Source organism: Apteryx mantelli, chromosome 2, assembly GCF_036417845.1.
Source record: "Apteryx mantelli isolate bAptMan1 chromosome 2, bAptMan1.hap1, whole genome shotgun sequence".
Lineage (NCBI taxonomy): Eukaryota > Metazoa > Chordata > Aves > Apterygiformes > Apterygidae > Apteryx > Apteryx mantelli.
Window position 1 is genome coordinate 147429277 of NC_089979.1, and position 7502 is coordinate 147436778.

General features: G+C 34.9%; 1 pseudogene; it reads left to right on the forward strand.

Annotated features, from left to right (window-relative positions):
• The window catches only part of LOC106489926 (macrophage mannose receptor 1-like), a 31846-nt pseudogene extending 24621 nt beyond the window's left edge, over positions 1 to 7225 (forward strand).
• Positions 7226 to 7502: the final 277 nt, after the last annotated feature.

The window sequence follows — 7502 nt, forward strand, 5'->3', positions numbered from 1 at the left end:
CTATTCAAATTAGCAATTTACTGCTTGGTTTGTAAATAATGAAGATGTTATTCAGTTGCTCAAGTCAAATATGTGTCCTCCAGATTTACCTATTCCTGTTTTTTTCCTTCTCCCTTATTCCTACAGATGCTAAATTCTTTAAGTCATCAGCAACACTGCTGGACTTCACTTCTGCCCATTCTGATGGAATTAGCTATTCTGTCATCCATTCCAAAATGAATTGGGAAGAAGCAAAAAAATCCTGTAACAGCAAAGCATCAGAACTTGCCAGCATTTTAGATCCATATAGCCAATCACTGTTGTTCTTACTCGCACAAGAATATGGAGAGCCTCTATGGATTGGTCTTAACAGCAACATGGTAAGAACACATACATTACAGATAGTCAAGCTTACACTGCACCTGTCTTACTCTTTGTTTAAAAGAATCTTACTGCATGCTTTCATCTTGAAACCTGTAAGAATTTCTGTCAGTGTATCACTGAAAGCAACAATTTATGTCAGTACCATACCCATTTAATGCTCGAGTTCAATGAATATGAGCCACACTTGAGATTTTAATGAATTAAGAACTCTTAAATGCTTTAGCCCAGGGAAATGCTCCTGCAAACCAGTATACCACAATGCTGTGTATTGTTTGAAGTCATTTAAAGGGTTGACAACATAATGAGTAGTATCTCCCACATCATGAGTTTGCTTTAATTTAAAAGATATTCCAATAATCAACATGCATGAATACATCCCGCCCTCCATGTGTTTATATATCCCAGTGATTAATGACATCATATCTTAGTTTGCACACCTGAGATCCGGGAATGTATTTTACATGTGTGTTTATGTTCACACATATCCCCCTACAGTAGTCTTATTTATGGTAGCAGCAGAGAAATACAGTTGTGGACAGAAACAATGGCAAAACTTATTTAAAGGAATCTGAAGCCTGTATGATATGGTACCTGGACATATGGACCTATGCATATATTCTTTGAAAGTGCAATTGGTGTAATACTCCCCATTTAGAAGTTAGAATATTATGGAGGAAAATCTTTTGTCTGTGTGATGTCTACTTCAGTTGTATGACAGGGGAGAGGAAGGTAAACATTTGCCTTGTGGGTGTGTTTTGACATGCTATACTCTTCCCTATGAATCACAGTCACAGTAACTACAACAAAAGTGATGGCTATTGATCAACACTTCCACCCACACAGTCATTCTCTGTGGAGGCCTTTGGGTGGTGGTACCAACATGATGTCTTATTTGATTCCCAGTTTTGTGCCTTCTTTCACGTTCCCTTACTTTTTCCCTTCTGTTTCCCAATGCTTGAAAAATGTTCTGAATTCATATTAGATACTTTTCTACAGGGTATAAAAAAATTATTCTATGTTCATATTCTTGTATAGCAGACACTGTACATCTCATTGCAATACGTATTTACAAGCATAAAAATGTGGCATTATTAAGCACATGATTCTACACCAGTTTTATGAAAGTCCTCTAAGGATCCTGTGTACGTCACTCTCACTGATCTTGAAACTACCATATAGATTTTACTTCCAGACCAATGGCAAGTATCAATGGATTGACAAATGGAAATTAATTTACAGTAAGTGGTCCAGTGGGGAACCGAAACAGAAATTAGCATGTGTCTACCTAGATACTGATGGAACCTGGAAGACAGCTTCATGCAAGGAAGAACTCTTCTCTCTGTAAAAAATCTGATGGTAAGCAACTGAATGTAAGTATTTTAACTGCAGGGTGCGGAGATTTATCAGCTGAGCTAAATACCTCAGGAAACTGGAAAAATACTTGCTTTATGGACTAGTATATAGGATGACATAGGCAGCTAACTAGTTTTAAAAATTTACATGAATTCTTCCCAGAAGTCAATCCATTCATACTAACCATCTCCGGAACTCTGAAAAACATAGGACTGATTACTCAGTGATTTCTTAATTATTCATTCTAATAGGAAAACTCATTCACTGACTATGAGATCTGTTTTGATATGGAACATTGTATCCAATTTGGGGCACCAAAGTTTGAAAAGGATGTCAGTCAACTAGAGTTTTCAGATAACTAGGAAACAAGAATTGTAAGGAAAGATTATAATTGGGATTGGACAGTCTATAGAACAAAAGACTAAGAGAAACCATGGTATCATTTTAAATAATGAAACACAGCTCTAAAGAAATCAAATTAAATTTTTCCCTATATCCCATGCAAGTCTGATAAAGAATAACAGGCTTAAAATACAGCAAAAGAGATCTATGTTAGATAGGAAAATCTTCTAAATGTACAATACAGAAGCATTTAATAAACACATTGGACAGGTCAGGGAACCTCCATCACTACAGGTTGTTAAGAACAGATAGAACGAACTTGTTAGAAATGGCATAATTATACATCTACTTGATGTCACCTATGAGCACAAGAGTGGACTAGATAACCCCTTGAGGCACCTTTCAAGCACAAACTTCTACAGTTTCTATGCAAATAACAAAAACTGTGATTTCACAATTTAGCTAAATATTCTAATGCTTTCAACTTTATGAAAACTCTTGACCCATTAGAAAATTAAAAATTACGTGCAAAACATGCGAACTACATACTAAGATGCATGCAAATTACATGCAAAACTACATATTAAGATGTAATTTGAAAAAAGGCCTTTAGGTTGACATGTAATCTCTCTTTCCACTTTAATATTCTGGAAATCTAATTTGAGAGCTGAATGTTCCTCAACAGGGAAAGAAATTGACTGGAAGACTCATAAGAAGAAAATGTAATTTGGCAGAACATTTAATTTTAATTCCATCTGCATTTATCTTCACATTTGTAATTTTCCTATTATATCAATCACTATGGAATCTATTCAGGATGCAGTTTAATAAAAACACCTGCAAGCCATGCTGAATAATGCCAACACTTTCATTCATATTCACAATTTCTAGTATAAGGTTTTGATCATCAAAAAAATCAGTGTCAGAAGCCATTTTAAAAATAGCAGTTTTAACTAATTAGGCAGATATTTATGCCAAAAATCTAGCTGGATATTTTATTGACTAGAGTCATTAAAAAATCATCATTGGACAGAATCTATACTTCTTAAAAATTAATGTATCTTTTTAATCACCTTGATTGCTAAATGTGAAATAAATTATGCTCTCAAACACAAAATCAAAACAATATCCAAGCTCTTTTTAGAATGTTTCATTTCTTTTATGATTACAAGCCTAATACAATTGTTTAGTTTTGTCTTACTAGTATAATGGTAAAAATGAGTTTTATAAAGTAATTGGACACAACTACCTGATCTCTTATCAGTAATAGCACCTACTGAGCCCCCAGAACTCCCTGGAAAATGCCCTGAATCAAAAGGACACAAATCTTGGATACCTTTCCATGGTCACTGCTATTACTTTGAGGCCTCTAGGAAAAGAAGCTGGTCTCAAGCTTATCAGGAATGTACCTGACTAGGTGAGTGTCGTGTTTTAGAAAGACTGAAGATGTAATTAAAGTCATAAAATAGTGTGTGATATTGCTAAGAAAATCTTACTTAAAAACTTCAAACTCAATGCTTTTTAGCCTGTTTTTCTGAGAAAACTCTATTTATGTTGTTTCACTATAAAACTAAATATTTTTGGAGATAGAGGTATTGTTGATATCTCAATTACCAGCTGAGCTATTAGTATCTCAAAAATATTAAGTTCCTCCTAGTTTTATGAAAAGCAATAATTGCGTAGAGCGGAAAAAATCTATTAGTGTCCCGCTGAGGTGAAGACTGCAGTGTTATCTTTTCCTTTCTTAAATAAGAGGGAATCCACACAAAATGTAAGCTACAAGACACAATTCCCTGGGAAAGCCGTCTTTGTTAGTTCCAGGGCTCTGTTTAATAATTGGATTTCACTGGCTGGACAGCAAATGAGAATGAATGAGCTCCATTATTTAGCTTTCCTGAACTGCCAGAACACATCCAGTCATCCAGTCCCTCCTCTGGAACACTCCACTGTGTTGTCTACTGTTTGAGGAGAAGAGCTGTATGTGGATTAGAGGAGAGGAAAAGACGCTCTACTTCACATCTCTGATTTCTGTTGAGTGTCAGCCAAGAATTCCTGAGATAGAACATAATTTCAATGTCTTCTAACAGCTTTTTTATGAGGAAGAATAAGCAACATATTATACCTCAACACTATATTTCTGACTAATTATTCTCTTAAGATGAAGAAGTAATACAGCGATTTCTAGTAACACTTCCTCTTATGTATTAAGACACTGGCCTACGGTTGAGTAAACAAAAAAAGTAGCTTTGCAAAGGCATTTTACTTTACAATTGAGTGACAATAAAATTCACAAAATAGTTCTATAAAAAGATAGATCACATAATTACTAGAAAAAGCATTACACTAAAAAGCAGAATGAAAGATCGTATCTTGACATTGGTCCATATACTAAATTCCTAAGCTTTTGCCTACACTCTAGCTAGACCAGGTCAGGAAGGTGGTTATTTCTTGATGACCCCAACGCAGCTTCTGGACGTATTCATGATTCTAATAGCACCCCATGTCTGGTGTATGGCAGAGCTGTAATGGCAGGATACATGGTGCTGACTACATCACATGTATTACTTTCTGCATATCAGCATCACATTTGGGGGTGTGGTTGGACCTATCCAAAAGAATTGCAGGAGACCATTTCTTTTTCTCCAAAATACTAAAGGCTAACCTGAAATCCATGTCTTAGTGCTAACTTGCATCCACACAGGTCACAGCCATGCTCAAAATGGCTGGACAGGATACAATAAACATAATGAGACTAGTGAATATTCTGTGCAAGAATATGTAATTTCTATGTTTATTGACTGGCTATTAAGCTTAAGAAAATGAGACATTGCAATGTGTTCATTAATACTTTTCAGCTGCTAACTTGGTATCAATAAGAGACTACAATGAAGCAAACTTTCTGTCAGACAGCATTAAGGTACTTCATGGAAAATCACTGAACTTTTGGATAGGACTGAAGAAAAATGATATAGGTAATATCTTAAATATTTAATCACATATTATCAGACAATACAAAATGATGATATAAGTTATATTAAAAAGAAAACAACTTTTTATACTTGAAAGTATATGTATCTATCAAATACACAAAGTATATTTCAAGGCATGTTTACATATGCAATTGTAACTGAAATATTTAATTATCTATTCACGCTATAACTTTTTTGTTTTCCCTAGCACATCTTCTATCAGCCTAAAACATTGTATTTTATCCATACATGCTCATTTTAAACATCAGAAGAGTGGGTGTGGACAGACAAAACTGCAGTGGATTTTGTCAACTGGAATATGGCAGAGCCCTCAAACAACAGGCATAAGCAGTGTGGAGAAGTATGTGCATCCACTGGGTACTGGAACAGCAATGTCTGTTCTTTCAAAAAAGGATATATCTGCAAAAAAACAAAAAGTAAGTAATATTTATATTAGCTACGGCTAATAATGCCTCATAATGTATCTAAATTATATATTGTAAAGCATATGTGTGCATACTGAAAAGAATGATTACAGCTATATGTGCAAAACCAATAGCAGGATTCAGCTGCCTAAATACTAAGGCTTCAGGTACAGTTGGGTATCCCACATGGCTTCCAGGTGCTTCCTCAGAAGCCTGCACGCCCCATAAGTCCTGTATAATACCATCAGTCCCATGCAGCTGTCTTGGATACTTCAGTCACCTATGTGTAGGAAACTGAATAGCTAGAGACCACTCATTTTTCATAAAAAGTGGGTTTTCAGTAAAGCCAGAATTTTCCCCCAAAATCACAAACCTAAGTTTGGAAGCAACAAGTGTCGTTTCATGTCAGTTGAATATATTACCCCCAAGAAATCTTGTTCTGATGAGTGCAATGAAAACTCTGTCTTGTATAAATGCAGGAATTGGTGATTCATTACTGTCTTCTGTACTGATGGACTAGAGGAATATGATTGCATACATTTTTGTGGCACTCTTTACCTACAGTGTGATAGAATCAGGTTTAACGGAATGCTAGAATTTTTTTGATAGCAAAATGATCATCTGAAAGAAGATTCAAGGGTTGAATTACCAAATGAGATTAAACTAAAGCAGTCGAGAACTTGAATTGAACATTTTGTTTCCTTAACTCTGCATTTCTGTTAATCTTTCTCTTACCTAGTAAGTTTAGGAAGCCCAGTTACTAAAGTATTCTGTTCATTCCACAAACGCAATCACAAGGAAGGGCTGCCTTCAACAGAAGGCTAAACTCACAGAAGATTCTTTTCAGCTCAGTATTCCTGTGAATAAAGATGCTCATGAGATATTTCCAATATGCATGAGACCTCCATTCAGGAAAAGTTCCCCATTTCAGGAAACACCTAAAAATGAATTTAGGTCCAACAGGCAGTTTCTCAAAATAAACACATTTGTAAACACTTTTAGAAGATACAGAAATCTTACTATATTCTCATTTCTTGTTGGGTAACTTGACTGAGGAGGTCAAGTTAGAAGCTTACACATTCTTAGCTCCATCTCTCAGGGGACTGCAATTATCATCAACAGGTGAGCATGCAGACTTAGGAACTTTGAAATTTTTCTTTTTTTAAGTGCCTTCAAAATAAACACTTTCTTTTCTTTCTGAAAGCTACTGAAAACACAGAGATATCACCAGAAAATAAAGGTAAGCATACTTCCTTTAAGTAGAATTAAGGAGGTGCTCGAATATAACAAGCACATAATTAAGTAGTTTCTAAATATTAATTCTAAAAGCATTTCAAAATAAAAAGTCCATAAACTTCATTTGTATCTAGATACAGTAAATAGATGTAACTTTGTATTTTTTCTTAATTAGTTTTATTTTATGTATTTTTTGTTAGTAAAATAACTGGTTGAACTGAAAATCCATGTGAATATCACATTTGTCTGAATTCTAGTCAAGTAACCTCACTTATTAGTGGATTTCGAAATCTCTTAAAATCAAAGGTGTTGATTCTATTTTAACCACTTACAGGAGAGAAAAAGGAGAAAGTATTTTCCACCAGCATCATTTGGCTGTTTGTTGTTCTAGTTCTTTCTATTGTTGGAGCTGGAAGTACAGTTTATTTCTACCTGAAGTTCAAGAAAAAACAAAACCAACTAGATATTTCAACCAGAATGAGAGGACCAGAAGCATCTGTGGATAGCCAAGAACAAGATGCACATACTGGCATGTAATTTGACAAAATACCTGTATGTTCTAGATAACAGAAATCAATCTATGCAACTAGAATCAGTGAAATCTTAGGCCAGCTTTGCTTTTTTCTATGCAAATAATAGTCTTCTCCATGCACAGATATAAAGTTCATAGATTTATATAAACACACACAAGTACATATTCCCTTCAAAAATTCCCTCCCAAAGAGCTACAGACTTTCTGTTGTTTGTTTATTTGGGAACTACATATACATGTTTCACATAAATGAGCATGACTGAAATGCTGGCTCCAGAGGTA